The sequence below is a fragment of the Periplaneta americana genome, chromosome 16 (genome assembly GCF_040183065.1).
Source record: "Periplaneta americana isolate PAMFEO1 chromosome 16, P.americana_PAMFEO1_priV1, whole genome shotgun sequence".
NCBI lineage: Eukaryota > Metazoa > Arthropoda > Insecta > Blattodea > Blattidae > Periplaneta > Periplaneta americana.
In genome coordinates this window covers 141,655,717-141,669,516 of record NC_091132.1, presented here as the reverse complement: position 1 = coordinate 141,669,516, position 13,800 = coordinate 141,655,717, and the positions used below count along the sequence as shown (strand labels likewise).

The 13,800-nt window shown below is 36.2% G+C and overlaps 1 protein-coding gene across 5 annotated transcripts in view; it reads right to left on the bottom strand.

The window, feature by feature from the left end:
- Window positions 1-13,800, bottom strand: part of Tpst (tyrosylprotein sulfotransferase) — a 1,264,187-nt gene that overhangs the window by 919,529 nt on the left and 330,858 nt on the right. The window contains exon 1 of one of the 5 annotated variants that reach the window (XM_069813116.1): window positions 11,191-11,265. The exons of the other annotated variants lie outside the window; for them this stretch is intronic. The gene's annotated coding sequence lies outside the window, so the exon portion shown is untranslated. Of the gene's footprint in view, window positions 1-11,190; window positions 11,266-13,800 lie in introns of those variants that run through there. 5 annotated transcript variants of the gene reach the window in all.

Here is a 13,800-nt window from a genome sequence, read left to right as displayed (position 1 = left end):
TTATCTTTCCACGCCCGCAGATATAGAGCGGAAGCGGCAGTTCATCTCGCAGCTGCACACATGCGACCGTGGAAAGATAAAATGTAGCACTGTACTTTCTGATTAGATTTTATACGTTCCACAATTCATATCTGTACATTACTAATAGTATTCATATTCGTAGTTCATTTACACACACACATTAAGCGGCAGTGTATAGCGCAGCTGCACACGTGCGTGCGTCGAAAGATAAAATGTAGCACTGTACTTTCTGATTAGACGTATTATATGTTTCACAACCCATATCTGTATATTACTAATAGCAGGCCTACTCATATTTGTAGTTCATTTTCTTGATCTGATATTTAATAAATAAATATATGTATATGTATATATATACACACACACACACACACACACACACACACACACACACACATTACATAACTCTGATTGAGGTTCTGGCTGATATCAGGCATTACTTCCATCTCACTTGACGATATGTGTCAGAGGAAGAACAATTGTTTGTATGCATCTGAAGTATGAGTAGTGTAATATATGTAGATGGTCGGCAATGCGATGGAGGGGGAAAGGAACTGCCACCCTACCCCATTATTTCCTGGCCCAGTTGCCTCATATGTGGTGCCTTCTTGGTAGGCCTATCACTTGTGAGGTTCAGACCCGCCTTCGGACAGTTGACTAAACAACAACATAACATACTCTATAGATAAATAAAAGTAAAACTTTCGATTTTCTCATTACATATAGGCCTAAAGTGTATTTTGTACGATTCCGAAGAAAAAACTATCTAACAATTTATGAGTTATAAGATTTAAATAGATTCAAGTGGTCAGTTTGATAGACAATCACGTAAAACGGTTGTTTTTATAGTCTAATTTTTCCAATATGTTTATTTTTTATATTGACCGAAAACAATATTTTACAGAAAAATAGGCCTATATGTATCGTAATGTGGTATTTGCGGCTTATAAGATATCAAATGTACTATTGGTTCTTGTCAATAATGAGACTACACTGAAATCAGACCGTACAGAAAGTAGTTTTCTAATAAATATAGGCCTAAGTACTTTTATTTTTCCCTATTTTCGTATCACGTTAATTTTTAAATAAATTCGTGTAAATATCATTAACCTTAAAAGTTTTGTCTGGAAATGTTTTCCGTTTGAGACATAATTCTGCTATTATATAACTGTTCATTTTTATAAAAATATAAATTCTGTTTTTTTATCTATTTTCGAAAACATCACTCCTGTAGTTGTTCTCTTACCCTAAACATTTTTATCTGAAGAAATTTCGACGTTTAGTTAATTTTTCTGATAAAAATTTTTCTGGGAACACCTCCTATACCATTTCAATTATCACTAGAGGTAGGAATTTTAGGTGAAAAATTTTGGCGGAAAAGGTGCAAGAAAGGTGCCTTAATTTAGTTGAAAAAGGTGCGAAGAAGGTGCAAATTTCAGATGTAAATATTTATTTCACACAGTACAAAAACCAATTACATTACATGTAAAGACAAAATTCCTTGAATGAATTCAGGTTTCATCCTGTGTGGTGAATATGTCAACTGACTGACGTACGCTTGGGGTTCAATAGCAGATGATATTGACAAGGAGAGGAACAGAATTAATTCTTCGCCAATGAAGGAGCAAGCTCAAATTTCTTTTCTTCCTATTCAATATCTTTCGCTAACGGTGGTGCGATGGAGTGTAAATTAATTTGTGGACATTTTGCCTAACGGGAGTTCACTGAGGCTCAAACTAATTTGAAAGCTTTCGCCAAACAATACTCCACTTACGCGAAAGTATGTGTCGCAGATCTTTTTGGCACTTGTGAGGAAAGAAAAAGTTAGCGAGGGCTTTATGGTAGTGGTCCTGTGCAGGGGTGGGTCATGCTCAGTTGCTTAGAAGAAATTGACCTGTAGGTGAGATGTGGCCGGTGATGAACAAGATAGATCGTTCTCAATTTGTACAATTTTATGAAAAAAATGAGCACAGTAGTTAAAAATAAGATACAGAGAGTAGCAGAGGGAAACGTCTCTCTAACAAAGGTCTTCACCTTTTTTGTCTGAACAGAAATAACATGGAGCTGAAGGAACATCAATGAGTGCATCAGGAAAAAAAACTGTAGATGGCAAAAACCGCTACTAATATTGATGACTTTGAGAAATGCGTGATACAACGAACGATTCACAAATTCTATCTTTTGCACAAAATTGCTCATACAATTTCGAAGTTATTACTCATTCTACGTAAAATCACCCATCATTGATTTGAGGGGCACTAGTTTAAAGAATATTTTAAGAGAATTACAGTGGGTAAAATAGAAGTGTACTAATCGAAAAGCAAAGAGTATCATCTCTATCAATCATAAATTTTAGAACGAAAGGCCGATCCATCATCTACGGGGAAGATAACTATATAGCCTACACAGAAGTCACAATGATAAAAGGATAGGATGGAGATCATAATAATAACAAATTACAATGAAAGCAGTAGTGATATTGTAGTGGCAAAAGAGTTCCAACAATAACAATAAATGCACTATGAAGAGAAGTCATAATATGTCACTGTTGATAGTGATTCGTCTGTCGGATGGGGACGTTAAGCCTGGCGGCCTCCTTCGTGCTATTCGACAGGAGTACGCTATGTGCCGGCACCGGTTTTCCCTTCTCCCTTCCTCACCATCATCCTCACTCATTCCCTACACTACACTTACACGAACTTTTATACATACACTCACTCTACTACACGACATAATTCTTCACAGATACACATAATGCATAATGTGGCCCGCCGAAGTGCTGCGCAACTTGATAATGGGTCACAGGCCTGCCATCTATCCGCAGTATGTGGAACCCGAATCACGCAAGTAAAGTGGGTTAGGTATTAGATACTTACTTACTTACTGGCTTTTAAGGAACCCGGAGGTTCACTGCCGCCCTCACATAAGCCCACCATCGTCCCTATCCTGAGCAAGATTAATCCAGTCTCTATCATCATATCCCACCTCCCCCAAATCCATTTTAATATTATCTTCCCATCTACGTCTCAGTCTCCCAAAGATCTTTTTCCCTCCGGCCTCCCAACTAACACTCTATATGCATTTCTGGATTCGCCCCTACGTGCTACATGCCCTGCCCATTTCAAACGTCTGGATTTAATGTTTCTAATTAAGTCAGGTGAGGAATACAATGCGTGAAGTTCTGTGTTGTGTAACTTTCTCCATCTCCATTCTCCTGTAACTTCATCCCTCTTAGCCCTAAATATTTTTCTAAGCACCTTATTCTCCAATAACCTTAACCTATGTTCGTCTCTCAAAATGAGAGTCCAAGTTTCACAACCATAAAGAACAACCGGTAATATACGGTAACTGTTTTATAAATTCTAACTTTCAGATTTTTTGACAGCACACTGGATGATAAAAGTTTCTCAACCGAATAATAACAGGCATTTCCCATATTTATTCTGTGTTTAATTTCCTCCCGAGTATCATTTATATTTGTTACTGTTGCTCCCAGGTATTTGAATTTTTCCGCCTCTTCAAAGGATAAATTTCCAATTTTTATATTTCCATTTCGTACAAGATTCCCGTCACGAGACATAATCATATACTTCGTCTTTTCGGGATTTACTTCCAACCTTATCTCTTTACTTGCTTCAAGTAAAATTCCCGTATTTTCCCTAATCGTTTGTGGATTTTCTCCTAACATATTCATGTCATCCGCATAGACAAAAAGCTGATGTAACCCGTTCAATTCCAAACCCTCTCTGTTATCCTGGACTTTCCTAATGGCATACTCTAAGAGCAAAGTTAAAAAGTAAAGGTGATAGTGCATCTCCTTGCTTTATCCCGCAGTGTATTGGAAACGCATCTGACAGAAACTGACCTATACAGACTCTGCTGTACGTTTCACTGAGACACATTTTAATTAATGGAACTAGTTTCTTGGGAATACCAAATTCAATAAGAATATCATATAAAACTTCTCTCTTAACCGAGTCATATGCCTTTTTGAAATCTATGAATAACTGATGCACTGTATCCTTATATTCCCATTTTTTCTCCCTTATCTGTCAAAATGCAAAATATCTTATTAACAGTTGATCTATTACGCCTAAAACCACACTAACGATCCCCAATAATTTCATCTACTGTACATATGGAGTTAATCTTCTCAAAAGTATATTGGACAAAATTTTGTATGACGTCAACAAAGTGATATTCCTCGAAAGTTACTACAGTTAGTCTTTATTCCTCGAAAGTTACTACAGTTAGTCTTGTCCCCCTTCTTAAAGATAGGTACGATTATGGACTCCTTCCATTGTTCTGGTACAATTTTTTTTAGTTTTTCCTTCAAGTAATCTCTCTTTTTATTCCTAAGTGTACGATTTGCTTCCCGTCTTTTATTGAAATAATTATATATATTCGCCTCAATTGGATCCTGTAATAATTTCAACTTTGCCAGTTTCCTTCTTTCTACTGCCATGCAACAATCTTCATCAAACCACGGTTTTTTTTCTTAGCTTCATAATAACCTATGCTCTGTTCAGCTACAATTTTGATATTATCTCGGATATTTTCCCACACGCTATTAACATTTAACTCTTCTTCAACTTCGTCGGAACTTCCTAATACGGCGAACCTATTTGAAATTTCGACCTGATGATGTTGCTTAGTTTCCTCGTCCTTTAATTTCGGAATATTGAATCTTCTAATATTAACTTGTTGCTCTACTCGCTTGGCTACTGATAGTCTTTCTCTTAGTTCTCCAATTATCAAATAATGGTAAGAATTACAGTCTGCCCCCCCTGAAGGTTCGAATATCTACTATACTATTATGTCTTCTTTTATCTATCATGACGTGATTTATCTGGTTATGTGTCAATCCATCTGGAGAAGTCAAAGTATATTTATGTATATAGGTATTAGATACACACACAATAAATGCACAATCTGTAACTTTTTATTAGATATGGTGTTCGTGACTTATTGGCATTTCAGGTCTATTGACACGAGTTCTGAATGTAGTACCAGGGCGGGTAAAACAATGATTTACCCGCCCTGGTAGTACTACTTATACTGTCACGGCGATTGGTAGGCGGGTATCAGTTGGGGGTTGCAGCTGGTTGGGAGACAACATAATTATAAGGTGGATATTGACTCGCTTCTTTGCTTAACATTTAAAATTTCAGAGACAAAAAAGATGTGGTACCACACTGAAAACAGTCATTTTCGTAAAAACATTCAGAAAGCACTGGGATTTAAATAAAATTAATGTCACTGAATCATTTCAAATGGCACAGACATGTTCAAGAGATGAAGTATAATTAAGTCCCAAGATGATTTCCAGGGATGAGCATAGGAAAGGTTCAAAAAGTGGAAGCCCAAATTAGAGTTGAAAACCGACGTATTACAGTTAATGAAAGCTAGAAGCCTGCTTGACGGAGATTGAATGACAATAATTTTCGAAAGCTGAGCGCGAATAAGTCGTAAATGTAGAAAGTAGAAGAAATAAGAATGTGATGTTTAGACACCCGTTAGAACTACAGGGGCACTTATTTCGTAAAGGTAGTAATATAGCGACTAATTTGGGATGCCGAATTGCAGATGACAGATGAAACCGAACAACTGTAAGAAAATATGCTTATTTATTTACCTAAAGAACAGTAAATCACTTAAATATAATAATATGTGGGAAGTATAAACACAGAGAATTAAATTTTTTAATAGTTATTTAACCTTGCCCATTCTACGACGGGAGAGCGATGGGAGGCAATCATAAATTATCCCATCTACATCACGACTCGGTAATTACAGGTTTCGTACTTAATAGTAATCTCTTCCATCATGTGTCTACAACCTCCAACTAAATGCAATTCCTACACAGAACACCTAACATAAGTAATGTTTTTCAAGGGATTTAAAACGACTGAAACTTTTGACTACAAGTTTGAAAATATACAGTCATGATAACAATATGATTCGTGAAGTAAAGAATGTTTAGCCATAAAAATTATTTTATAATCTTAAACTGAATATGAAGTTTTTCTACATACCTTAACCTACTTCTCCATATAGCGCCTCACTTGTCGTATTGTACCTCGAGACCAGTTTAAGTATTCTCTCGTCGTACAAAGTGACTGCCTGTTGATTCAACCAGTCCATGACAGCATCCTTTAAGGCAGGGGTCGTCAGCACAGAGCACGCTGGGACTAGAGTCGCTTATCCGCGGAAAACGCAGTGCACTAGGGTGCACTCCATAGCTGCTAGCGGGTATGCTCTCTATCTCTCTGTGTTGCACGACGGTGCTCACCGGACAGCACCGCGTACCCTTTGCACATTTCAGCGAGTGCTGACGACCACTGCTTTAAGGGGTTACGTACAGCTTACAGCAGTAAAATTTTTGGAAATATTCAACATTTTTTCCTCCAATATTGTATCTTGTACAATAATGATAATTGGTATGTGTAAAACACTGTCTTTCTGCTATACCAAAACAATACTTTTACGATTTAAAAAAATTATATATATATATATATATATATATATATATATATATATATATATATTTTCAAACTTCAAAGTGGTGACACTTTACTGTGCAGTGATGAAGCGTTTCCCTCATAACTCAAACTTGAAAACTTTTTCATATCCTTTCTCTTCTATTTTATTGCTGAAACTCATGTTTACAATATAATGCTCTTTCAACTACATTCCTTAATAAATAGTACCGTTAGAAGAAAATACTGATATTTGACCATTTTTAAATGAATTTATTTTCTATCAGACAATCTATCAAAGGTAGAGAAGGGATCTTACATCATATTGTAGATAAGACAAGCATAAATACACACAAAGGATTTTATCACAGAATGTTTGATAATTTTTTAGTTATGTGGGAAACGCTTCATCACTGCACATTGAACTGAATTTTGAAAAAAAAAAAATGTAAATATATTTTTTTTAATCGTAAAAACATTTTTTTCCTACAGCAGAAGGACAGTGTTTTTCACCTATTACTTTTCATTACTGTGCAGGATACAGTAATGGAGGAAAAAATGTTAAATATTTCCAAGATTTTACTGCTGTAAGCTGTACCTAACCCCTTAAGTCATTTTGGGACATTCTGTCTATGTCATTCTGTCATCCAAACAGCCAGTCTGTCAACCGGTCAATCTGTTACCCAGCTTTTAGGCTGTCAGCCGTTCTGTCGATCAGTCTGCCAATCGATAGTCTTTCGGTCGGTCGAATAAACGAACGACTGACCTACAGACAGACAAGCCGACTTATCGAATGACCGAATACCGACTGAACAACTATCAGACTGAACTAGCTAACTGACCGTCCGGAACGAATGACTGATTAGATCAGGTATGTCAAGTGATGCCCACGGGAGAAAGCGCGCGCTTTAGAGCTCAGGAGAGCCTGAGCGCTTTACAGCGGAAAGGAAAGAGACAGACGAAAGAGGTGGTATATGCCGCTTGGTCGAGCTATATTCAGGGATGACCAGCACTGATTCTATAGATAAAGGGAAGAGAACTTATTAAAACTGTATCCACGTTAATTTTTAGATTTGCCTGAGAAGTATAAGTGCATTATAAGAATGTAAGTTTTAAATTTAATGCTCATTTTTCACAAGTTTGGTTTTTTTATTTAAAAGAAATATTTTCTCAACTTTTCGTATAGAAAAGTGAAATTTTCAGGTATAGGCCTATTTATTTAGTAGCCTTACAGAATATTTTCGTAAATCTAATATACCGTATATACGTATTACTGAAGATAGTGTATTGAAAATTTTGAAAATATTCGCATGGAAATTGTTTGTAAGGAAATGAATTAACAAACCAACTACTGTTACATCATAAGCAAAATATACGTGCCCATGTGTCGTAAAAATGTCAGCTCTATAGCTTCAGCAGATTTCGAGAAAATAATGTAATATTCTGATGATAGAAAGTTGCTCACAAACATCACCTTAAAAGCATAATGCGATAAGAGTTTTGTTATGTAATATTAGTTAGACTTAAAACAGATACAGTACCTAGGTAACTTTGCTTTGTACTGTAATATTGTTTTGATTAGTTTATTGATTACTTTTGTAAGGCTAAAGATACCATCAATATAAATTCCAACTTATCATGTCATACTCAATCTCTTTCTTTGGAATATCAGTTTCTCTATGAATGATGTGTTTCATTCACTTAATATAGTATAATATTATACTACTATGGAATTTAAGTGAATATTTCTTCTTAACTCTCTATTATGTTATTAAGATTTAAAAAAAAAAAGTGCAATATTAAAAAATCAGTGTTAGTACTTTAGTGTTTTACAGACAATATAGATAATATTAAACAGAAAGAAACCATATAAAAATAACAACATAAAATTTCACGTTCCGTTTGAAGTTTGTGCACCACTGTTTTCTTAATCCAACAGGCTGCTTATTCATATACACAACCCTTCCTCTTTCCATACTTAGCGCTTGCTGCCCGCGCACGACGTCAAGGTCAGAAAAATGCGCTTGCTTTGACATCACTGCATTAGATGATTACCGACAGACCGGAAGACCGGCTCAAAGTCTTTTTCTTCGTCTCCGCAAACAGTGAAAATTCGACGATTCCAAGGGTGAATGCTGAAAAGCTCCCCAAGCAGCAAGTCTTTTGCTTTCCTGGCAATATGCGGGCGAGCAATGTCGCTCTGGAAGAAGACCAATACCGCGTGAAATCACACCTCTGCGTCGGTTCTGAATAGTCCGACGAATAACTGATAGAACTTCGCAGTCGGCGGGATTATCAATAGGCTATGCACGTTAATTTTCAAAACGTGATACACTCAACAAACTAATATTTACGCGCCAAATACTGCACAAGGCAAATGTCTACACAGTGGTCGTCAGCACTCGCTGAAATAGGCAGCGGGTATGGAGTGTATCGGAATATGCATCGACGTACAGAAGGGAGAGGGAGAAAGCATACCCGTAAGCAGCCACGGATGCACGCTACTGCATCTCTTATCCGCGGGGAAGAGACGCTAGTCCGAGGGTGCACTGTGCTGATGACCACTGACCTACACCATATTGAACACAGCCAACGCGAGACCGGGTGCATCGGAACAGCTGCGCAGTTAATATGCGCAAACGTTCTTTTCTTTATAAATTATCTAATACATTATTAGAGCTGATCTCACAACACTGAAGGGATTACTCATTCGTACGCAGTATAGTACGAGATATTGTGTTTCTGTAATTGTTTGAAAATGGTGTGTTACATAGTACGACGAGTATTTGTAGTTTTATGTTGTGCAAAAACTTGAAAATATGAGACAAGTGATTTCGAACATTTCGCAAGAAGAAGTTCTTCGAGTATTTCAGAAAAATCTATGGAGATGTCAAAAATGTACTGAAAAAGAAGGAGGGCACTTTGAACATCTGTTCTAAAGTTATGGTTTATTTAACGGCGCTCGCAACTGAAGAGGTTATATCAGCGTCGCCGGTGTGCCGGAATTTTGTCCCGCAGGAGTTCTTCTACATGTTAGTGAATCTACTGACAAGAGCCTGTCGCATTTAAACACACTTAAATTCAATCGACCTGGGCCGAAATCGAACTCGCAACCTCGAGCATAAAAGGCCAGCGCTATACCAACTACGCTACCGAGGTCGACTTAAACATTTCTTGTGACACAGGTAAGATGAACTTGTATTCTTTTTAAGTTACTTATACAAATTTTCTGCGCTAAAAAGGTTTTAGAAACTAAAGTACTATCGTAGAAACGGCGGCGGTCGATTTCGCGGTAACCGTGCGCAGTGTAAAACAGAAAATGTGCTGAGCTTGCGGTGTGAAGGAAAGCGTCATAAAATTATCATATTTGTCTATTTTTCCATTGTATAAATATTTAATAGGACTTCAAGTACAGATGTTGCTTTTATTTCCTTTTGTTTTCAGATCATTCACATTTCCTCTGTCAAAGCTGTATATTAATTCTTCACATATATTATTTTAATTATACTTCAACTGCAGTGCGTATTCTTGTTGATTAAATTAGGCACGGAGATAAAATAAAGAAAAGCAGCTCTGTAGAATTCTCGCAGACGAGAAATGGGCACAACATTTTATATTCAATACCTTTATATGTACTGTACATTGTCGCTAAAAATATATCCCCTTCAGACAGATTTGAACCCGCTTCACTTTATTTTTCACTAGAAGCCATAATGAAGATGTAAATTGTTACACATTTGTGATTTTTTCTTAGATCAAAGTTCAAATTCAGAATAAAAGTTAAACGAATGTCAAGTTATTTATATCCATAAAAATATGTTCAAAATAAAATGTCATCATTTAAAACTTGTACTACTATGCTAATAAAACTAGAGGTGTAATTTTATGGTGTTTATGTTATCCTGATTTTGGTGATTAAATTGTTTTAATTTCGGTGACATTTCGTGAAAAAAAAGTAAGGAATTTCGTGTATATTTCGCACCCTGAAGAACATAGTTACGTTTTTTTTATTAATATTGAAAGAAGGGCTTTGAAACTAACAGAAAACTGTTTTCATCATTAATTAAATTCATAACTCAATTTAATTCGATTGTGAGGAGTTAACGACACTATCTCCTGATCTCACGAAGGCAGCTGTTGTGGGAAAGAGAAATGATCGTTGTCTGATTGCGCCGCTTCCTGAAAGTAATCCCTGAAACGATGCGTACAGCGTTACCACATGTCACACGCATGTAATGCTGAACGATCAATTATGTAGAAATAATGTTCATGTATATTTTATAACGAAGAAAATTTTCATGTTTTATTTGGAAGAAAGAGTCATTTTTCGTGCAAATTCCCCATAAAAACGTGTTTTTTGTTGAAAATATCGTGATTACGAAGTAATTTCGTGGATTTCTATAAATTTCGCGAAAATTTGCGGATATATTTCAATTAATTTTGGACTTTCATTAAGAGATTTGCATTTCGTATGGATAAAATTAAATTTTTAACACATCTCGCGTTTATCGTCAGTACCAAAAAATCACATCCCTAACTATTACAAATAAGTTTAAAATTCCATTTAGAAACCTGCGTTAAGAGGAGCATAGGCATCAGGTATACACTTGGGTAGAGGCATACTGACATACATTCTGAACTAAAAACGTTTTAAATAAAATATAGGTAAATAAAATAGATAAATACTTACATTAATCCCTTACTATGTTGACACGTACCGGAGCGACAACTCTTAACGACTGCATACGGTTCAAAATTACATTTCTTGTGACAACCAAAGCATAAAATATTTCACTACTGTGTAAATTATGAGGTTCGAGTTTTTTAAACGACTAGCTCTGAAATATAACAAGTTCTATTTGTAGAGATAAGAAAAACGAAACGATGATGGTTTCCTCAATAAACACGTCAACAACTGTATAATACAAAGAATTCAATGGGCAATACTCACTTCTCCAACAAAACCTGTTTCGTCGTAGCTAATATCGAACTACGAGGAGGACATTTATTAAGCTCACAGTGTGTGATGTTCATGAGTCACAGAAAAAATGACACGCTATGCATTTAATGCAATATTAATTATATAATCTATAATATAATGATATAATCTATAATATATATATATATATAATATATTTAGCATGTCCCATATCTTATAATTGGGAAAATGATATAAAAGAAAAAAATTATAAATTTCAAAGCATGTGTGGAACGATTAAAAGAACATTACAAACAAAAACAACAAAAGACACAAAACTAAAGTTTTATAAAGTAATGGCAGTTCCCATCGTGACATATGGATCAGAAAATTGAGCCATGAATAGATCATACAGAAGATTATTAGAAACTTCAGAGATGAAGTTCTTCAGATACGTTTCAGGATGTACTCTAAAAGACCATATTCCTAGTGAAACAATAAGACAAGAACTCAAAATTTTTAATTTAAACGAAAAAATACAAAGTTACAAACAAAAATGGCATGAACATATTTTAAGAATGGATTCTTCTAACCTAACTAAACAAGCATTATCATACCAGCCACAATGCCACAGAGATGTGGGACGTCCTAGAAGACGATGGGAAGACGAATTCTGAGAGCGGAACGGGCCGTTGGCCTACCATGAAGAAGAAGATTAAATATATAAAATAATTCTTGAATAATCATTCACTATATTAAAATAGCAGTGACATGTACTGGAGCCTAATATCTTAACGACTGCAAACGGTTCAAAAGCCATTTTTTTCCAACCAAAGCATAGAACACTCGACTAGAATAGTATATATACATTTCATCAGTTTATACTTTAAAAAATAGCTATGGCATGTAATGAGTTTTAACTTACTTGCCAAAAAAAAAAAAAAATAAATAAATAAAACGATGACAATTTCCTCAATATCAAACACCGTATAACACAAATAATTTAATGAGAAATACTAATGTTCTCATTTCTCCTTCAGTATTTGCTTCGTCTCTATTAATATTTAAATATGAGATGGATTTTATTAAACTCACACTAAATGAATATACTCACATAACCAAAATGTGTAAATACTTTCTGTGGCATTAGTATGTAAAGTGGATTGCAACGAAAATGACATACTAAGCATTTAATGTAAGACTTTGACAAAGTATGTTTTTTTTATTTTATTTTTTTTTTTTAACTTATACAACAGGTATTGATTTACTGTTCATGTATGTTAACACAGTCGGGTCAAGTTCAAAGCTTATTTGAAGAAAAATTCCAGGTATAAAAGTTCCAGATTGTACAATATATTCCATTAATCCCGACATGTTTTGGAGTTTGTTTACAACCAGTACTTCATCCCTCTCCCAATGCTATGGTAGTAAGTTGTATAAAACAGACACACAGGTAACCATTCCTACAGGGTTCCATTATCGGGCCCATACTTTTCAATATATTCATTAATGACCTCCCGTTTCGCTATATCCACGGCAGAAGTAGTCATCTGTATATCTATGCAGACGACACTGCCCTCTTGGCGATGGGCAAAACCTATAGATTAGCGTCCCGTAGATTGCAGTCGATCTTAGATCACCTCCAGCCGTGGTTCCACGACTGGAGAATCAAGGTCAATGTAGACAAATGTCAGGCCATACTCTTTTCACTAAGAGCGAGGCTCGAAGACATACCACCACCACCCACACTTTTCGGACGAGAAATGCCGTGGATGAACCAAATTAAATATTTAGGGATCATTATGGACTCTCATCTCACCTTCCGAGATCACATCCAATCCCTTCTTCGTAAGGCCAACGGGCTGATAGTTAGACACTATCCCATTCTGGCGGCCTTAACTCCTGACAACCTGAGGGTAGGACTTACCATGTATAAGGCCCTCATTCGCTCTGTCATTACCTATGCCGCACCCGCATGGGGGTTTGCGGCAGTGTCCCATCTCCGTAAACTCCAAGTTATCCAAAACCAGGTGATTCGACTCATTACCCATCTCCCCCGAGTCGCCTCGAGAAGAAAGTTCCATGATGAACTAGAGTTGCCAACCATAGACGAGTTCATTGCTCGACTGGCTAGGAACCTGTATGCGGAAGCTCGTGCTAACCCCAACCCGCTCATATCTGGCCATTCAACCTAAGAGCCAACTGGCTAGTCTCTGATATTGAGACAACTCATCCTACCTAAGGTTTTTCCGTGGTTTTCCTAAAGCGCTAAGACAAATGTCGGGATGAGCCCTAAAAGAAATGGGCCACGGACCTGCACTCATAGCCCCACGAATCTCCATAATTAACTCTAAATTAATTACCAATTACACCCCTCCCCCC